Below are 20,356 nucleotides of genomic sequence, written 5' to 3'. Positions count from 1 at the left end.
TGAAGCATCTACAACAATACTCAGCACATGAAGCCATTTGTATCCATTTTTATGGGCAATTCCTAGGGCAGGAGATCTTTGAAAGGGCCTGTGGAGGTATGAGAGACCTGAAAAAAAAATGCTTTGGTTACAAAATATTTTAAAACCTGAAAAATCAAAGTTAGTGACTTTAAATGTTTATGAAATGTGATATCTTAAAACCAGCTAACTTCCAGATGCAAACTAGTATTATATATATAGGATGGATAAACAACAGGGTCCTACTGTACAGCACAGGGAACTATATTCAGTATCCTGTGATAAACATAATGGAAAAGAATATGAAAAAGAATATATGTATGTATAGCTGAATCACTTTGCTGTACAGTAGAAATTAACACAACATTGTAAATCAACTATACTTCAATAAAATAAATTTAAAAAATGAAAACAAACTTATGGTTACCAAAGGGAAAAGGAGGTGGCGGAGGGATAAATGAGGAGTTTGGGATTAACAGATACAAACTACTATATATAAAATAGAGAAACAACAAGGCCCTACTGTATAGCACAGGGAACTATATTCAATATCCTGTGATAAACCACAATGGAAAAGAATATTAAAAAAGTATACATATGTATAACTGAATTACTTTGCTGTACAGCAGAAACTTAACACAACATTGTAAATCAACTATACTTCAATTTAATTTTAAAAAATCAGCTAACTTCAACTCAACTAATATATGAATTGTATTTGATATGGGTATATTTAGTCTGCTCCTTTCCTTATGTGTATTTAATTCCCTGATGTGCACAACTCTATTGGATACAGCTACTCATCCCTACAGTAAAATTTCATTTACAAATTTCCACTCCATAAATGCTCATTGAACTATTAGCCTAGTAGCAAGCTTTCCTGGTTTTGCCTCACCAACCAATTTTGGTTTCTTTTTTTGTTTTGTTTTTCTATTTTTAACTTTTTCTTTACTCAGTTATCTTAATTAAAACAATATATTTTATTAATGTTGTCTATAAAATGTACAAATATTTGGATTTAGCAGCAGAAAACCACCATAAGAATCTAAAAGAAACTTGTTTCTTTTTTTAACGGAAAATTTTAAAATCACACAAAAATGGAAACATATAATGAGGCCCCACGTACCCATCACCAGCTTCAACCATTACCAACATTTTTTCACCCTCGTTTCCACTGTGTCCTCAGCCACGTTATTTCATTTTACTCATTTTTACTGGAGTATTTTAAAGCAAATCCCCCAGTTCTATCAATCTCACTCATCGATATTTCAGTATTTAGTCAGCAACCATTCACTTCTTCAATACCTACAACAGGCCAGCTACTGTGCAGCTACAGTGCAGCTTACGAATAAGGCTGGTGTCTTGCCCTTGAAGCTATGAGGGGAGGAGTCTGTAGTCCCACCCATGTGCTCATACAAAGAACCAGACAGGTCAGATGAAGCCAGGACAGAGCCCCATGACAGGACTCAACCAGGAGCCCAACCTTCATCTGGCTAGGAATGGCACCATGACACTTGAGAAGCTGACCTAGAAAAACGCTCAGTTGAGAAAGCAGCAAGGGCTCCAAGGTCAAACCAAAGGGATGACCAGCTAGCAGGCAGAAGGATGAAGACGACCCAGCCGAGGAGGTGGACAGGCACACAGAGAAGTAGTGGAAATAATGGGTACCGGCAAAGCTTTTCAGCTCTCTGACCAAAAAGTATATCAAATATTTTAAAATTGCTATTATTTGGTAATATTCATATAAAGGATACAGTTTTTCTGAGGCTTGTAGAACTGTTGGGATAATATATAAGGCATACCAATTCTATAGTTAGACCTAGAGTCATCAGATAAAAATAAAGTTATATCAGAATTTTATTTTCCTATATAGAGCCATAATACAACTCTCTCTCACGTGGAGCCATTCTTAGAATGTAATGCATCTTCATATATTCGTTCGTTCATTCATTCATTGAACAAACACTTGGATGTCTGCAATTTGCCAGGTACTGGTTTATTTGCTTGGGATAGAGATGCGAACAAAGGCATTTTCTGTAATGAAACTTATATTCTGATATGAAAGACAGACAGTAAATAAAGGAAACATGGGGCTTCCCTGGTGGCGCAGCGGTTGAGAGTCCACCTGCCGATGCAGGGGACACGGGTTCATGCCCCGGTCCGGGAGGGTCCCACGTGCCACGGAGTGGCTGGGCCCGTGAGCCATGGCCGCTGAGCCTGTGCATCCGGAGCCTGTGCTCCGCAACAGGAGAGGCCACAACAGTGAGAGGCCCGCGTACCGCAAAAAATAATAATAATAATAAAAATTAAAAAAATAAAGGAAACATGGAAACACATAATATCAGAGATAAGTACTATCATGAAAAATATAGCAGAATAAAAGTAGAGAGAGAGAGAGACAGAAGCCCTTGTTGTATAAGGTAGTCGGAGGAATATACCGCTCCTCCACATACATAGTCTAACAGGAAGCCAAAGTTTCATTTGATGACTGAGAAAGTGGAGGAAAAAGAAAACTGCAGATATAATTGTTCATTGACTACATTTGTTATCCAATACAAATGAAGAAACGTTACCTGAAAGCGCTATTAACTTCCATGTTCCTTTGGGATTGCCACCATCCTTTGCCCTCTCTTTACCACCTTTCCCAGCCTCTGTTCCTCCAACCTGGCTAGTGTTGGCAGTGGTAGGAGTGGAGGGGTGGGTGATAGTGGTGATGGTGGTGATGCCGGTGGGAGGGTCCCCTGACTTGCTGGTGGACCTCTCTGCTTGGAATGTTTACTACATCACCTGGAACCTCAGTCAGAACTCACTCTATGATTCTGAAGAACTGTGAAGCAATAAGGTCACAAATTGTGTTAAGTAACAAACTTGTCTTTGAAATTTCTGAAATAAGGATCATTCATTGAATAGACTGCCTTATGCCTGCATAATAAGACTTAAAAAATGAAAAGAGTGGGCTTCCCTGGTGGCGCAGTGGTTGAGAGTCCGCCTGCCGATGCAGGGGACACGGGTTCATGCCCCGGTCCGGGAAGATCCCACATGCTGCGGAGCGGTGGGGCCCGTGAGCCATGGCCACTGAGCCTGCGCATCCGGAGCCTGTGCTCCGCGACGGGAGAGGCCACAACAGTGAGAGCCCGTGTACCACAAAAAGAAAAAGAAAAGAAAAGAAAAGAGTGACTCTCAATTAATGTACAGTTGTCTTCCCACTCAGGGGTAAGGTATCTCAAGCCATCTCTTCCAGCACCCCTTCTTACCTGCCCTGGAGAGTCTCGCCATCCCCACTCCCATCCTGCCGCCCCAAGTCACTGCTTGAAAGGTACAGGCTTTTTGGCTTTTGCACTGTATTTCTTGAGGCTAACTTTATTCTTGGTCGATATCTTTAGTTCCTAGGTTCTTAATCCACAGCGGCCTTCCACTTTCTCACCCCAGGCTGTATTAGAACTAGAGTCTTAGAACAGCTTGTTTGCATATTGAAGAAGATTGGACAAGCCCGACTACTTACTGGACATCACCACGAGCACGTATTCCAGTCAACCCCAAATAACATGTCCAAAATGGAACTCACCACCTTTCCTCCAGAATCATCTCCCACCATTAACTTGGTTAGGCTAGAAACTATGTTTTCCAGAATCCTTTTCCCTGTGTGGTTCCAGGTTAGACTTGCAAGAAAGGAATTTGGGGGCAGTACATCTGAACGCTGCCATGGTTCAATGAGATGACCCCAGATGCAGAGGTGCCTAGCAGGTCCAGCTTGTCCTCACTCCCTCTACGTTGCCCACAGCAGCCCCAGATCCACCAGCAAGTGGACCCCCAAAGCAAATACTCCCTCCAGATTCCTCCATCAGCATGCCTTCTGTGGTCCTACTTCAGTGGCTGGATAGCCTTGGCTTCTCAGACTGGCTACAGACTCCTCTGATCCTTCCAGCTTCCTTTCCCAGATGTTCAGTTGCCTGGCTCCTTCCACAAATTGTGTGAGGTCAGATTTCAACAATGAATTCTTTTTTTTTTTGCCGTGGTGAACGGCATGTGGCATCTTAGTTCCCCAACCAGGGATCAAACCCACACCTCCTGTATTGGAAGGGCACAGTCTTAACCACTGGACCTCCAGGGAAGTCCCACAGAATGAATTCCTTATTCCATAATTCCTTCACACCACTCATGCAGGTGTACTGCCTGATCACTCCCAGCAGCTGCATCACACCCATGCCACGTCAGTGTGGGAAGGTTACTGAGGCAGTTCTTTCAAGCAAGTCCTGAGTCTCCTGTCAGCTCCAGCTCCTGGGCGGGGTCAGGTATCTCTCTTAGGGTGGCTGAGTGTTCATATCTCCACATGCAGCCCTCAGGCCCGCTAGGGATTAGGGTTGTAGGAAAACCTCCTTACAAAAGTGACTTAGGGTCAACTTCTTTCCAGAGAGGCAAAAATAGAGAAAACATATTCCTGAAATACTTTGCAAGGGAGCAGTTGGGTCTATCTCTACACGGATTCTCAGTAGCTTCTTTTCTTCCAAAGTGTATTTGCTGTCTGTTAATTTTGTCTATGAATTGATTAATTATTTTATGTTATTTCTTTTATTGACAAAAACACGTACTTCTATGTATTTATTAGACACCCAATGACACCTTTTTAAAATATTCAAACAATACAGAAGTATGTAGTGGAAAAGAAGAGATCTTCCTTTCCCCAAAGTTACCACTGCCAAAAATTGGGTGTAACTTGTTCCAGACCGGTTTCTATGTATTTTCATATGTATGTGCATGAAAACATAGACACGGTCTAATTTGCAATTCAGATCTAATTTGCTTACAGTCAGTTGCAGAAATTCTAAATGCACAGCTTGATGAATTTTTATACAGGAATACACTTGTAGACTCCATTCAGTCTTGTTTTCTTGTATCTTAAAAAATAACATGGCAGCATAATCATAACATTATTCTGTAAACGTTTCCCGTCACTTACTAGTATGGGGTCTAGTACGGGGTGATGATTTTTTAGGTTGATAGTCAGTACCTATCAACCTACTCCATTTTTTTTTTTTTTTTCCATGCTGCATGGCTTGTGGGATCTTAGTTCCCCAACCAGGGATCAAAGCTTGGTCCTCGGCAGTGAGAGTGCCGAGCCCTAACCGCTGGACCGCCAAGGAATTCCCCCTACCCCATTCTTTTTAACCACTGTATTATATTCTACAGTAAGTGTAAACATGTAACGTAGATAATTGAACCATTTACCTGTAATGAAGTGGTTGTTTCTGTTCTGTTTTGTTTGCTCTAATAACATCACAATGAACACGAACACGGAGGTCCAGGCCTCTTCATGTGGATGCTGCTGCTTGCGGGATATCCGACCCACGGAAAGTCAACACGGAGGAATGGAAGTAGCAAAGGCTTGGGAGCACGCCGGCTGGACTCGAATCCCAGCTTGCTGCTGGTTTGTTGGTGCTCTTAGGTTATCTAGCCCTTTGGGACCCCAAGTTTGTCAGCGGTGAAATAGAGATAATACTAGGAACCTTGCTGGTTGATGTGAAATGAACGATGTCTGTCAAACACTGAGCACAGTGTACAGCGTAGGTGCTCAATACGTAATTGTTATTATCATTAATATTAACTTAGTAACATTATTTAGTCTCCCCACGTTCCACAACCACCTTTGCATAAACATTTCCATTAAATTCTCTCCCTATGATCCACTTTCACCTACTTGTTTCTTTCTGCTCACTTTCGGCCCTGCTTATGTCTCTATCCATCCTCACCACCCTAGCTCCATGTCACCTTTACACACACACACACACATACACACACACACACACACACATATGTAACATGTACATATACATGTTTCAAAAGCAAGTTAAAAGAGTGGGCAGGAAACGATGCAAAGCTATTTCAGGGTCTTAAGACTTTGTCCTTTTTTTAAAATTTATTTTTGGCTGTGTCAGGTCTTAGTTGCGGCATGCAGTCTCTTTGTTGTCGCACGCAGGCCTCAACTCCAGTTGTGTGGGCTTAGTTGCCCCGCGGCATGTGGGATCTTTCCAGACCAGGGATTGAACCCGCATCCCCTGCATTGGAAGGTGGATTCTTAACCACTGGACCACCAGGGATGTCCCAAGCCTTTAATATTCTTGAAAATATCATGTATCCACTAAAATGACAACTTGTACTATGTTTGCCCAAATATAAAGAAAAAATAAAGAAACCTTCTAAGGTGGAGGATTACATAATTAATTTACAAAAAATAATTTGAAATACAAGAGAAAAAAGAACCCACTAGATATTACAACAAGAAAATTATTTAATTAGAAATAAACCCGGGACTTCCCTGGTTGTGTAGTGGTTAAGAATCAGCCTGCCAATACAGGAGACACGGTTTCGATCCCTGGTCCGGGAAGATCCCACATGCCGCAGAGTAACTAAGCCCATGAGCCACAACTACTGAGCCTGTGAGCCACAGCTACTGAAGCCTGCGCGCCTAGAGCCCATGCTCCGCAACAAGAGAAGCCACCGCAATGAGAAGCACGCTCACCGCAGTGAAGAGTAGCCCCCGCTCGCCACAACTAGAGAAAGCTCACACGCAGAAATGAAGATCCAATGCAGCGTTTAAAAAAGAACGTTAAAAAAAAAAGAAACTCCAAAAAAGTATGAGGGAAAAATTCATATGAAAAAAACTGTAAAACACTACCAAGAACATAAAAGAAAATATGAATAAAGGCAAAGACTCATCTGTGTTTTGGATTGGAAAACTCAATATTGCATAGATGTCACAAATATGGGCAAGGATGTGGAGCCATGAGAACTCCTAAACATTACACTACTGATGGGAGGGAAAATCAGGACCATCACTTCAGAAAACAATGTTGCCCTATCCGGTAAGTTGAAAATCCCAAGAACCTGCAAACTATGGCCTGTGGGCCCATCTGGCCTCTACCTGTTTCTACGTAGTCTGCAAGCTAAGAATGGTTTTTACATTTTTAATTGGTTGAAACAAACCAGAAATACAATATTTTGTAGCGTGTGAAAATTATTCAAAATTCACGTATCAGTGTTCACAAATGAAATACTAAAACACAGCCATGCTCATTCTCACATGGACTGTCTTTGGCACTTTCGTAATACGATTTCAGAATTGAATAGTTGCAACAGAGACTACAGGGCCTTCAGAGCTTAAAACAGTTACTACCTGGTCCTTCCCAGAAAAAGTTTGCCACCCTCTGTCTTGCCCAATGCCTTATGCTTACGAGTCCATTTCGAGTAATTTGCTCTATAGAAACAATTGTGGGTATGCACCAAGGAGACGTGCATCAGAGCAGTTATATTAGCATAGTTGATAGTCAGGAAAAACTGGAAACAACCCAAATATCTCTCAACAAGAGTATATTAGTTATCTATTGCTGCATAGTAAACTACCACGACTTAGTAACTTAAATCAACATATATTTATTACCTCATGATTTCTGTGCAGCACAGCTTGGGTGGGTCTTTTGTAAGGCTGCCATCAGATATTGGTCAGGGCTAGGTTCTCATCAGGAGGCTCAGCTAGGGAAGGATACACTCACAAGTTCACTCATGTCGATAATAGAGTTCATTTCCTTGCATTTCCAAGTCGGAGGACCCTGGCTTCTTGCTGACTGTTCACTGGAGGTAGCCCTCAGTTTCCAGAGACTGCCCTCAACCTCCTAGCCGTGTGGGCCTCCCAACATTGCATCCATGGATAAATCTTAAATGCATGTTACTAGGTAAAAGATGCCAATCTGAAAGGGCAACATATTGTATGATTCCGGCTACACAACTTCTGGAAAAGACAAAACTATGGAGATAGTAAAAGGATCAGTGGTTTCTAGGGGTTGGGGGTGGGTGGGGTGGGAGGGATAAATGGGTGGGCACAGGGGCTTTTTAGAGCAGCAAAACTATTCTGTATGAAACTGTAATGGTGGCTACATGCCATTATACATTTGTCAAAACTCACAGAATGTACAACACAAAGAGTGAACTTTAACGTAAACTATGGACTTTGTCAATAACAACGTATCGTTGCTGGCTCATTAGTGGTAATAAATGTACCACACTATTGCCAGATGTTAATACAGTAGAGGGAAGGGAGTGAAGGGGCATGTGAGAAATCTCTGTACTTTCTGCTCAATTTTTCTGTAACCCTAAAACTGCTTTAAAAATAAAGTTATTTCATTTAAAATATGTATGTGTATGTGTAAGTAGAAACATTGTAGGAAACTATCTTTCTGGAAGTGTATCCACTAATTTTATTTTCCCAATTTGTGTCTAAATAACAGTCAAGGGTGTAGGAAATTAGAAGATTGACCATCCTGGGCAGGAAGAGAGGAATTCCTTCACTATTAGATAACTACATCAACCATTCATTTTATATCTTGAGCACTTGCAGGAGTAGGTAGTAGATATAAAGGCCAGTGAGAGTTCTCTGCACTTGAGGAGCTCAGTGTCATGGGGAAGAGAGACACACAGACGCATTACTGGATAATAACAAAGCCGGTGCTTATTTATGTTTCTTTTTCTGTTTTTTTTTTTTTGGCTGTGCTGCACAGCTTGCAGGATCTCAGTTCCTGGACCAGGGATCGAACCCACGTCCCCAACATTGGAAGTGCGGGGTCCCTGGACCACCAGGGAAATCCCTGCTTATTTCTAAGCATTCCATCCACATTGTCTCACAGTCACACAACCCTGCAAACAAGCACCATTAACCCATTTTACAGACAAGGACCCTGAAGCTCTGGGTGGTGAGTTACCTTGCCCCGAGTAAGCGACAGAGCTGAGAATCAAGGTCAAGTGTGTTAAACAGCAAAATGGGTGACTTTTCTACGATGCCAGGGAAGGAGGTAAAATCAATTCATTTTGGAAGAAGAGGACCGCAACAGGTGCATTTTGTGAAGGAAGTTGGAATGTCATTATTTTGAAGTTCAAATACACTCACAAGTCCTTCCTCTCCTTTTCACTCTTCTTGCCCTTCTCTCACTGGAATAAATTCTTTCACTTGTCATTCTCCCCTCTGAAGGCCAATCCATGATTCCATTCCAAGGCTCAATGGAAAGGTGGCCAGAAAAGAAAATACTGAAAGTCACCCCACCTCCCCAATGACACCCCTCTGCCCTGGTTTGGTGTAAACCGCCCGTCAAGTTCAAGTTTCCTGGATGTTCCACAGCTAGGATCGTAAAAGTGGAGACGACAGACACCAGCCTTTGTGGAAGAGAGTTATATTTAGCTGTCCTCTAGGAGCTGGATCTCTGGGTATCGCAGAGATTCTGGTACAGCCTGTTACTGTTTGAGGGCTTCTGGGCCTGAGGCAGAGAAAAGGGAGTGGGTGGCTTGCTGACAGTTTTTATAAATACCCAGTATTTATTCAATGGCAGAAACACACAGAACACACAGAGCATGAGAGGAAAGAACACAGCTCAGCTCCATTCATCCACTGGGCCCAGGACCAAGCTCTTCTAGTCTGTCCTGAGCCAGCTGCAGCCCTGTGTCTGGGGAAGTCACCTGCCTGCCTGCTGGAGAGGGAAGGAAGGAACAGGGAACAATGACGCCCTTGTGAAAAGCCAAGGTTTTTGTGTGTTTGGTTTTGTTTTTTAAGTTTATTTTCTAATCAGGTCACTCCTCTGCTTAAATCCTTTCAGTAGCCAGCCACTGCTTTTAGGATAAAGGTCAGAAGCCCTGATATGGCAGATGAAGCTGTGTAGAAAGCCTCAGCCTGTCTCTTCCCACTGTCCCTTTCTTTTTTTTCTTTTTCTTTTCTTTTCTTTTCTTTCTTTTTTTTTTGCCACACTGCATGCAGCTTGTGGGATCTTAGTTCACCGACCAGGAATTGAACCTGGAACCTCGGCAGTGAAAGCGCAGAGTCCTAACCACTGGATTGCCAGGGAATTCCCCCACTGACCCTTTCTTTAAAGTTCCTCAATCATGTCCACACTCTGCACACCTCAGGCCTGTACATGCTATTCCCTCCACCCTGAATGCTTTTCCTTCCTTGTCACTCAGTTAATTCTAACTCATTCTTAGTTTCTCAGCTAAAACATCACTTCCACAAGCTGAATTTGAGCACCGACAGAAAAGTGTTTCCCAGGGCTTCCCTTGTGGCACAGTGGTTAAGAATCTTCCTGCCAATGCAGGGGACAGGGGTTCGAGCCTGGGTCAGGGAAGATCCCACATGCCGTGGAGCAACTAAGCCCCTGCGCCACAACTACTGAGCCTGCGAGCCACAATTACTGAAGCCCGCACACCTAGAGGTCGTGTTCCACAACAAGACAAGCCACCGCAATGAGAAGCCCACGCACCGCAATGAAGAGTAGCCCCTGTTCTCCGCAGCTAGAGAAAGGCCCGTGCGCAGCAACGAAGAGCCGACGCAGCAAAAAAAAAAAAAATTAAAGTGTTTCCCGATGCCTCACGTGAATCCTCTGTCCTTAAAAGCCTTCACAACTCCTGATACTTTCCCTTTATTTGAGTGAGTTTCTAATGATGCATTTGTGTGATGATTTAATTAATGTCTGTCTCTCCAGTCCTGCCTTGCTTGCTGTTTTAACCCAGGGGCCAATGCATAGACTTATAATAAGCAGATATACCTGCCATGTGGGGAGAGCTCCATAAATATTTGTTAGATAAATAAATGAACACGTGAAATAAGTGTTTGCACACTTAAATATTTAGGATTTTTTTTTTTTTTTTGTCTGTGCCCGCACAGTTTGCAGGATCTTAGTTCCCCGACCAGGGATTGAACCCGTGCCCTCAGCAGTGAAAAGCCCAGAGTCCTAACCACTGGACCGTCAGGGAATTCCCTATAAATATTTCGTTTTGAATAAAGGGAGTAAGAAAGATCCTGATCCTTTTCCCTCTTCCTCAGTTCTTAGCAGTGCCTTAGTCTGAGGATCCTGCCCCAGAAGCTGACCAATAGTAGAGCTAAGAGAAAGAAGAGTGGAGTGTGAGAAACTCTTAGACTCTGTTGGGAACTTGGCCACCAAGCGGTTTTACCCTCTACAGCTGCGCTGCCCAAAATGGTAGCCACTAGCCACGTGTGCTATTTAAATTTAACTAGTTAAAAGAAAATTAAAATTTTAGTTCATCAGTGTCATCGGCCACGTTTTTCATGCTCAATGGCCACATGTGGTCAGTAGCTACCATATTGGACAGTGCCGATGTAAAACATTTTCATTATCACAGAAAGCTATATTGACTAGTACGGCCCTAGAATGAAAAATAGCCTCTTCTGCACAGAAAAGAGGAGGTGGGGAAGAGACTCTGCACCTATTATTATCATCGTCTGTATTCCACATAATTCCAGGTGCTGCAGCTGAATGTTCTTTATCTGCAGCTGGGACTCCTAAATGCTTCCCATTAGAGTGTTTACAAAGATGAAATTTGTTATAACACATGTTCAGGCCCTTAGTCAGCGCTCAGTAAACAGTAGCCGCCATCAAGGAACCCTCCCACACTGCCGGTGGGAGTGTAAATTGGTACCACCTCTACGGAGAACAGTATGCAGGTTCTTTAAAAAACTACAAACACAGCTACCATATGACCCAGCAATCCCACTCCTAGGCATATACCTGGAGAAAGCCATAATTCGAAAAGATATGCGCACCCCATGTTCACTGAAGCACTATTTACAATAGCCAAGACATGGAAGCAACCTACATGTCCATTGACAGAGGAATGGACCAAGATGTGGTGCATATATACACTGGAATATTACTCAGCCATAAAAAAGAACGAAATAATGCCACATGCAGCAACATGGATGGACCTAGAGATTGCCATACTGAGTGAAGTAAGTCAGACAGAGACAAATATATGATATCGCTTATATGTGGAATCTTAAAAAAGGGTACAAATGAACTTATTTACAAAACAAATACAGTCACAGATGTAGAAAACAGACTTACGGTTACCAGGGGGTAAGGGGGAGGAGGGATAAATTGGGAGATTGGATTGACATATACACACTACTATATATAAAATAGATAACTAATAAGGACCTACTGTATAGCACAGGGAACTCTACTCAATACTCTGTAATGGCCTATACGGGAAAAGAATCTAAAAAAATTGTGGATATATATAGATAGATAGATAGATAGATAGATATAGATATATAGACATATAGATATATACACACACATATGTATATGTGTATACCCATATGTACGTATAACTGATTCAATTTACAGTACACCTGAAACTAACACAACATTGTAAATCAACTCTACTCCAATAAAAATTTAAAAAAACAAAAACAAGCAAACAAAAAAACAGTAGCCACCATTGTCATCAGCTGTAAGTTAAAGTGGTTAAAATCAGGAGAGGGTCTGGTGTAAGTTACTTAACTTCTCTGAGCCCCAAGTTCCTCATCTCTATGATGGAGATAATAGCCCTCACGTCCTGGTAAGGATTAGATGGGACATTTTGCAGAAAGGGATTAGTGCAGTGCCTACCATGTAGTAGGTACCCCCAAACTGTTAGTTATTCTTCTTTTATTATTGTTGAGTGCTACAACAAATTTGATTTTCTCAGAGATCAACTCAGAAATTGGATTCCAGCTGTTAAAACGTTCCAGGTGTGCGTCTAAAACTGTGAGGATGTGGCCAGCAGTGCTAACTTCCTGAAGCTTTCATTCGGTTTGCTGAGGGCTGGCAGCCCAACCTGTAAGTCAAATGATTAGCAAGAATCGGTTAAATTCCCTTTGGTCTGACCCACATTTCTGAGATGCCCAAAACGCCTCACTCGGCTGAGAAGTGCCTGACATATGTGGTATGTCAGAATTCTTCAAAAAGAATTGGGTATCTTTAACAACTGAGCTTTTAATTTGGCCTCAACGAGATTCCCCTAATGTCTCCTGTCAATTCTGCTGGCTCTGTTTTCTTCCAAATTTTAGACTTGTTTCCATAAGGCAACCACATTCCAAACAGGATATGTATGTTTGTATTTGGAGGGTGGAGAGTGGGAAAAAGAGGGAGGGAAAGGATGTTTAATCTGATATCAAGTTAAAACCAAGAGAGGAAAAGGGTGGGTGGCAGACAGGGATCCCTAATATTTATGGAATACCCATTATTTGCCAGACAATATTCTAAGCACATTTTTCTCATGGACTTTTTTTTTCTTCTTTTCCTTTATTTTTTTTAATTCAAAATTATACATAACTACCCGGTCAAAATGTAATCGTATTTAAAGTGTACAAAATTTAAATGTATGTTCATCCAAAAAAAGGTGAATGACATGAATGTAAAAAAATTTAAAAATTCAAATTATTTTTTACATTTTAAAAAATGCTCTTTCTTCTACCATAGTCAAAGTGCCCTTTCAAAACTAAAAGGCAAAATGAAGTTATAGTTAATCACTATCAAATTTTTAGTCAAAGATATTAAAATAAGTTGAATGTTTTATTAGCTTTTTAGAGAATTCAGTGACGTCTTCCTAAATAATTTTATAAAACTGTTCACACTCTTTGCATTCAATGTTCATCTATTTGCCGATGAAAAAGTCTATTTCGTGCTTCCCGGAGATAATGTTTGGATCTCTATACATATACATTTAAGGGTAAAATGAATTCCTTAACATTACAAAATGTTCCTCAGACACTGGGCAGCGTTAGTGAATGTGGCGCTGGTTGACGAGGATCCTCAGAACCATGAATTGGAACACAAAGAGAAGCAAGAAAACGGCTGCTTGGTACTCTGGGAAAGAATACTTTGTTATGCAAGAATCTTTTGCATTCACGTTTAGAAGGAGGATTTGACAAGTTAATTAATTTGTCTTTTCTCTTACCTAAGCATTCCTGCCACTCAAATCCTTCCTGCACTCCAAAACTGTGCCTCTTTCACATGCAAAACTTCTCAGTATTCCTATGCAGGCGCCTTCTGCTTCCAGGCTCAAGGACAACAGATGCGAGGAAGTGCGTCTCAGGCAAGGGCTTGATCCTGCTGGGTAGAAGGGTGAAGTCCAGGTTTACGGGGTTGCCCTGTCTGAAGCTCATACCAGGTGACAAGTGACAAGTGACAGAGATGGCCCCGCCTCCACTTTGTCTTTGAGCATTTATGACACGAGGGATTCTTTAAACTGTGGACCCCAGTGTAGGGGCTCCTTTGGCCTGAGGCCAAGGGTGATCCTGCTTTAAAAACGAATTAAAGAGCACGCAGTCTTTAATGGGAGTATCAAGACTATTCTTAAAAGGCAATATTACAGTGAACTCTCAGTAAAGATTGAGCTAGAAGGCCATGTTATAAGGCAATCCTTCTGCTCCAAACATTTCACACGATAGTTTAGAAATAAAATACAAAGAGAAAGTTTAATAAGATGGTGACCATGACCACTGCCATCTCACATTATACTCAGTAATTGACTGAGTTGCAAAAGAGACGTACGTGTGAGAGATAAGGTCAATAAAACTCAAAGAACGCATAGGAAAGTATCTTTACAAACACGGGCTAGGCAAAGAGTTTTTAAACGGGACACATGGAAACACTAAACATAAAATAAAATACAGACAGATCAAACCCATAAAAGTAAAAGCTTCTGATCATCAAAGGACACTCAAAAGAGTGAAAAAGCAAGTCACAGACTAAGAGATTTGCAACATATATATCCATCGAAGGATTCAAATCCAGACTGTACAGTAAAAATCTACCACAAAACAATAAAAAATGGGTAAAAGACTAGCACAGACATTTATTTCACAAAAGATGGACATCCTAGATGCCAAGACGCAAATGAAAATGTGCTCAAAGTTATTATGCATGTTGTAAATGCTAATGAAAACCACAAAGAAATATACTACTCGACAACCACCGAAATGGTGAAAATTAAAGAGATCGACGGTACCAAAGCTTTATGAGGAGGGCGGTGCTGTCATCCTCACACACCGTGGGCAGGAGTATAAATTGGTACAATTATTTTGGGAGGGACAGGACCTATTAAAGCTTGACGTACACTTTCCCTGTGATTTAGCAACGGTCCCCCTAGGTGTATACCCTGGAGAAATAAGCATATACGACAACGAAAAGGCATTATAAGAATATTCATAGCAACTTTATTCATAGTAGTAAAAAACTGGAAATGTTCATCAACAAGAGAATGAATAAACAAACTGTGATAGTCATATAATAGAACACTACACCACCATAAAAATAAGTGACATATGGCACATGGAGCAACATGATAGACATCATCAACATAACGGTATTCCAAAGAAGAGCCCGACAACATGAGTCCATGCTCTATGGGCATATTTACATGAAGTTCAAGAACAGACAAGACTAATCTATGATGATGAAGCCAGAGTAATGGTTGCCTTAGGGCACTGACTAGAAAGGGGCCAAAAGCAGCCTTCTTGGGTGTTGGGAATATATTGTTATATCAGTCTGGATGGCGGATGACCAAGTATATGCATATATAAACATTCATTGAGCTAGACAATTAATAAGAACATGCTTGCTCCAATGTTCCTAGCAGCACTGTTCACAATAGCCAAGGCATGGAAGCAACCTAAATGTCCATCGACAGAGGAATGGATAAAGATGTGGCACTTATATACAATGGAATATTACTCAGCCGTAAAAAGGAATGAAATAATGCCAATTGCAGCAACATGGATGGACCCAGAGATGATCATACTAAGTGAAGTAAGGCAGACAGAGAAAGACAAATATCATATGCTATCACTTATATGTAGAATCTTAAAAAATGATACAAATGAACTTATTTACAAAACAGAAACAGATTTACAGACATAGAAAACAAACTTATGGTTACCAAAGGAGATGGGAGATGGAGAGATAAATAAGGAGTTTGGGATTAACATACATACCTTACACTACTATGTATAAAATAGATAAACAACAAGGACCTACTGTATACCACAGGGAACTATAATCAGTATCTTGTAATAACCTATAATGGAAAAGAATCTGAAAAAGAATAGATATTTATGTACAACTGAATCACAGTGCTGTACACCAGAAACTAATACAACATTATAAATCAACTCTATTTTAATAAAAAAATTTTTTAAATTAGTGTGTTTACTACAGGCTTTATTTTGTAAATGTTGAAAAACATGAACAAGAAGGATACAGCCTGCCTTAGAGTGTTTACTTCTGTGGAGGCAGGCACTGGGAAACTGAGATAAAGGGACTTAGGAAGGAGGATTTCTTAAACTAATAATATATATCTCGCCGGCAAATGAAAACATTAAGAAAATGTGGCTGGTGAATGTACAGAAATTAAATCACTCCCTTTATTTTTCTATATGTTTGAAATCCTTTATAACAACATACACATTTTTGTGCTTTGGGAGGATGTTATGTTACTATGCTTCACACTTTTGTTTGTTTGTTTGTTGCTTTCACCCAAAGTGGTTGCTGATGTATAGCACCTACTTTATAAATTTTGAAACACTCCACTCTGAGCTTTGATTTTAGACCCAGAGGGTCAGCCAGCCAGGACTTAAGATGAAGGACTTGAGGAAACAGATTTTCCCTTGATAAGGAGACCCTAAACTAGAAAACCTGTCCTAAAAATCTTTTTCTTAATTTGTGAAATCATGTGTATGAACACTTTTATAGAGTTAGGGAATTAGACTCCCTCTTACCTTTATTTTAAACAATAATCTGGCACTCACATTAGTAAAATTCATGATATTCAGATTGTTAGAGAAAATCTAGGTCATACCAAAGTTTGGTTCCTTGGAAATTTGATTTTCTTATATAATTTTCAAGTTGCTCAAAGAGATAGATACTCACATATTGCTTTAGAAAAGCAGTCAGCCATTTAGCCGGAGTTCAGAAGAAGGAGACTTCATTTCTTTTACTTATTTTGTACCTTCATTGTAAATGGTAGGTAGGCTGGTAAAACAGTCATATGTGTTAGTTATTATAAACAGAAAACAAAAGGGAAAAAACCCTCTCTCTTTACAAGGGCAGTGCTCAGGCAAACACATTTAGGCCTATTCACATTAGATATGAAAATTGCTATGAAGAACAACTAAAAATAAAAATGAAAAAAATAGCACTAATGGTATTTGCTGCAGAGTTAAGACTCACACTGGAAATCATGATTTAATTGCAAAGATGCTTGAAAACCAGGGACGGAGATTTTCTGTTTCCCCATCCTAGGATTCATTTCCTAATTGTTTTCCAGTAATTTTTCCTTAGACAGATAGATTTTATTTTAGAGGTTATTAAAATAAATGTCCAGTGATCACAGCCACTTTCTCCAGTGGGAAGTTGGCCCAAGCCTAAGGCATCTGTCTCCTCCTTCTTTATTTTATATTCTCATCGAGCTGTTGTCTCTAAATAAGCAGGTGGCTGTGCTGGGAGGGAAGGATGCCAGTCATTGGCCACACACTGGGCCAAACCTGCTGTGATACCCCCTTGTCCAGACTAGTCCTCAGAGTCTGCATCCTCAGTGGGGACAATTTCAATCCATCTGTGGGCTTCAGGATGTTGGTGTACTATAGAAGGTGGGTAAGAAGGAATATGGCAAAGAGGTACTAGATGTTGGAGTAGCAGAAGATGGTCCCCATCCTTCCTTTCTTAGATGGGAAGGCATCTCCAGACAAAGGATGCTAGATGAATAGGGCCAGCCATGCTGTCTGGGGGAAGGTGTCAGGCCAGACAGCAAATGCAAAGGCCCTGAGGCAGGAAAAAGCTTCCTGAGTTAGGCTGGAGTAAACCACACACCTGGGAGAAGGGCCTGGAGAGGTAGGCCTTGCCAATCAGGTTATGGGGTTGTGATTGTATTTTCAATGTTATGAGAAGCCCTTGGAGGGTTTCAGGCAGGGGGTTGTGGGATCAGGTTTGCGCTTACAATTTTTTGTTTTATTTTTATTTTTGGTTGCATGGGGTCTTAGTTGCTGCGTGCGGGCTTTCTCTAGTTACAGCGAGTGGGGGCTACTCTTTGTTGTGGTGCACGGGTTTCTCATTGTGGTGGCTTCTCTTGTTGCAGAGCACAGGCTCTAGGCGCGTGGGCTTCAGTAGTTGTGGCACACGGGCTCAGTAGTTGTGGCTCACGGGCTCTAGAGCACGGGCTCAATAGTTGTGGCGCATGGGCTTAGTTGCTCCGTGGCATGTGGGATCTTCCTGGACCAGAGCTTGAACCCGTGTTCCCTGCATTGGCAGGCGGATTCTTAACCACTGCACCACCGGGGAAGCCCCTGCACTTACAATTTAAAAACTCTACCATGAAGAGGGGGATCATGGTAGAGCAAGGGAAGCAGAGTCCAGTTTGCACGTAGAAAGAACTACTACTATTTATTGAGAACTTTCTTTGAGTGAGGCACTGGGAATATAAAAATGAGAAAAAGAAGTTTTACTCTCAAGGGAGCCCAGTAAAGGCAACGACATTTAGGAATCGGCTGCATATCTTTCTAAATCTTTCTCTGGCTTTTGCATTTTTATATGCATTGACTGAACACATAGAGAATTGTACTTATATGCCAGTGTGAGTTTGCCTTTAATATAGATGGTATTGTACTGTACAGGGTTCATTCAGCAGCATTTCCTGGAGATCCACCTATGCTGTTACATTTGTATAATGGTCATTCTTTGTGATAGCTGCATACTATTCTATAGTATTAATAAGCCAGAACTAACCTCCAAGGGTCAACCTGCTCCCTCAATTCCTACTCCCCAAGCCTTTTCTTTCCTAATTGTGGTTTGCTTACCTCAGCAAGTTGTGTTAAACTAAATGAAGAGGTAAATTGAGGTAAGCTTGAACTATGAGAAATTGAGATTACTCAGGAATAGCATGGGAATTGCAATTTAAGGAAATGCAAACCACAGCAAGCTAAGGGCGACTGTGCTGGTGTGTGGGTGGGCTGTATTTATGGGGTGGGGGAGAGCAAAGACGGGGAATCTGGTTGCAGTCCAAGCAGTAAGTTCATTGGCTAGAGGACGGGAAGAGACTCTTGGCGCTTTTTCATTGGTCAGGAGGTAAATCTGGGTCTTCTGTATAACAGCCTTTAGGGCAAATCAGTCTCTCAGTTCTTAAGTTCCAAGTTCCGTTCTTTTCAGGGCACATGCATGAGATTTCCATTTTAGATGGACATCCTTTCACAGTTGTGAATACTTTGTAAATGAACACATTGCCTTTTCTTTTGTTGGTGCTCACTTCATAAAAGGACTGCACACAGGAGCTCACTAAATGCTCACAGCAGCCTGATTATGCAGAGGCAACAAGCCTCCTGAATCCTTTGCCCTTGAACTGTCCTTGCCTGCTGCTCATAACACTTTGAATAGGGCCTTGAAACTGTGAGCCTTCAGCCTAAGGCAGTATGTCATCTGGGTGCTCTGAGCAGGGAAATAATGAAAAATAATGTTCAGTCGATGTCACAAGCCATTCACCATTCAGACAGTGATGGTTTTCAGGGCCGGTTGAAATGAGGTTGTTTTCTTCTGCTTCAGAACATCCTGGAAATAGTCTGCCTCCTGAATTCTGGGGACAGCTTGGGAGGAAGGGGTGATGGGTGAGTTAATATTGAAGCTGGGCTCCCCCCCCGAACATTTTATGATGAAAATTTCAAACACAGAAGATTTTAAAAACCGCACAGTGAACACCCATATACGTACTACCTAGATTCAACTCTTAACATTTCACATTTCACTCTACTTGCTTTATCATGTTCATCTGCCTATTAGCGCATTCACAGATGCATCAATCCATCTTTTTTTTTAAACATCTTTATTAGAGTATAATTGCTTTACAATGGTGTCTTAGTTTCTGCTTTATAACAAAGTGAATCAGTTATACATATACATATGTCCCCGTATCTCTTCCCTCTTGCATCTCCCTCCCTCCCAGCCTCCCTATCCCACCCCATCTTTTTTTTTTAATGCTTCTTAAAGCATACTGCATATATCACGACACTGCACCCCTAAACTTTCAGCAGGAGCACCACCAACTAGACTTTAATATTTAAAATTTTTTTAATATATGAGGGATATTTTTATCCACTGAAATGCACAGATCCCAAGGGGGCCATCAGTTTGACAAATGCCTACATTGTGGAACCTAAACCCCTATCAATATCTGCTGACATCATGATATTGGACTTTGTTCATGGGATCTCAGTCTTTAAGACTCCCATCCAGCTTAGGCAAGAATCATAAAAATCTGCAAAACACCTCAGTAGAAAAGAAGCCCCAGGTAACTGTCCTGGTGGAACCAGAGAGTCTACAATTTCAGACCTTGAGACGGAACTCAAGTTGGGAGAGGTTATTTCCTTTTGTGCTGTCTAATGTCACTGTCTGGATCTACAAACTTAAAAAAAAAAAGTTCATTTTTACATACCGCTTTGCATTCAAAGTCAAAAGAACACAGAGAATCTAGAAAAAGG

The sequence above is a fragment of the Stenella coeruleoalba genome (assembly GCF_951394435.1).
Source record: "Stenella coeruleoalba genome assembly, chromosome: 5".
Taxonomy (NCBI): domain Eukaryota; kingdom Metazoa; phylum Chordata; class Mammalia; order Artiodactyla; family Delphinidae; genus Stenella; species Stenella coeruleoalba.
This window is presented reverse-complemented; position numbering follows the sequence as displayed.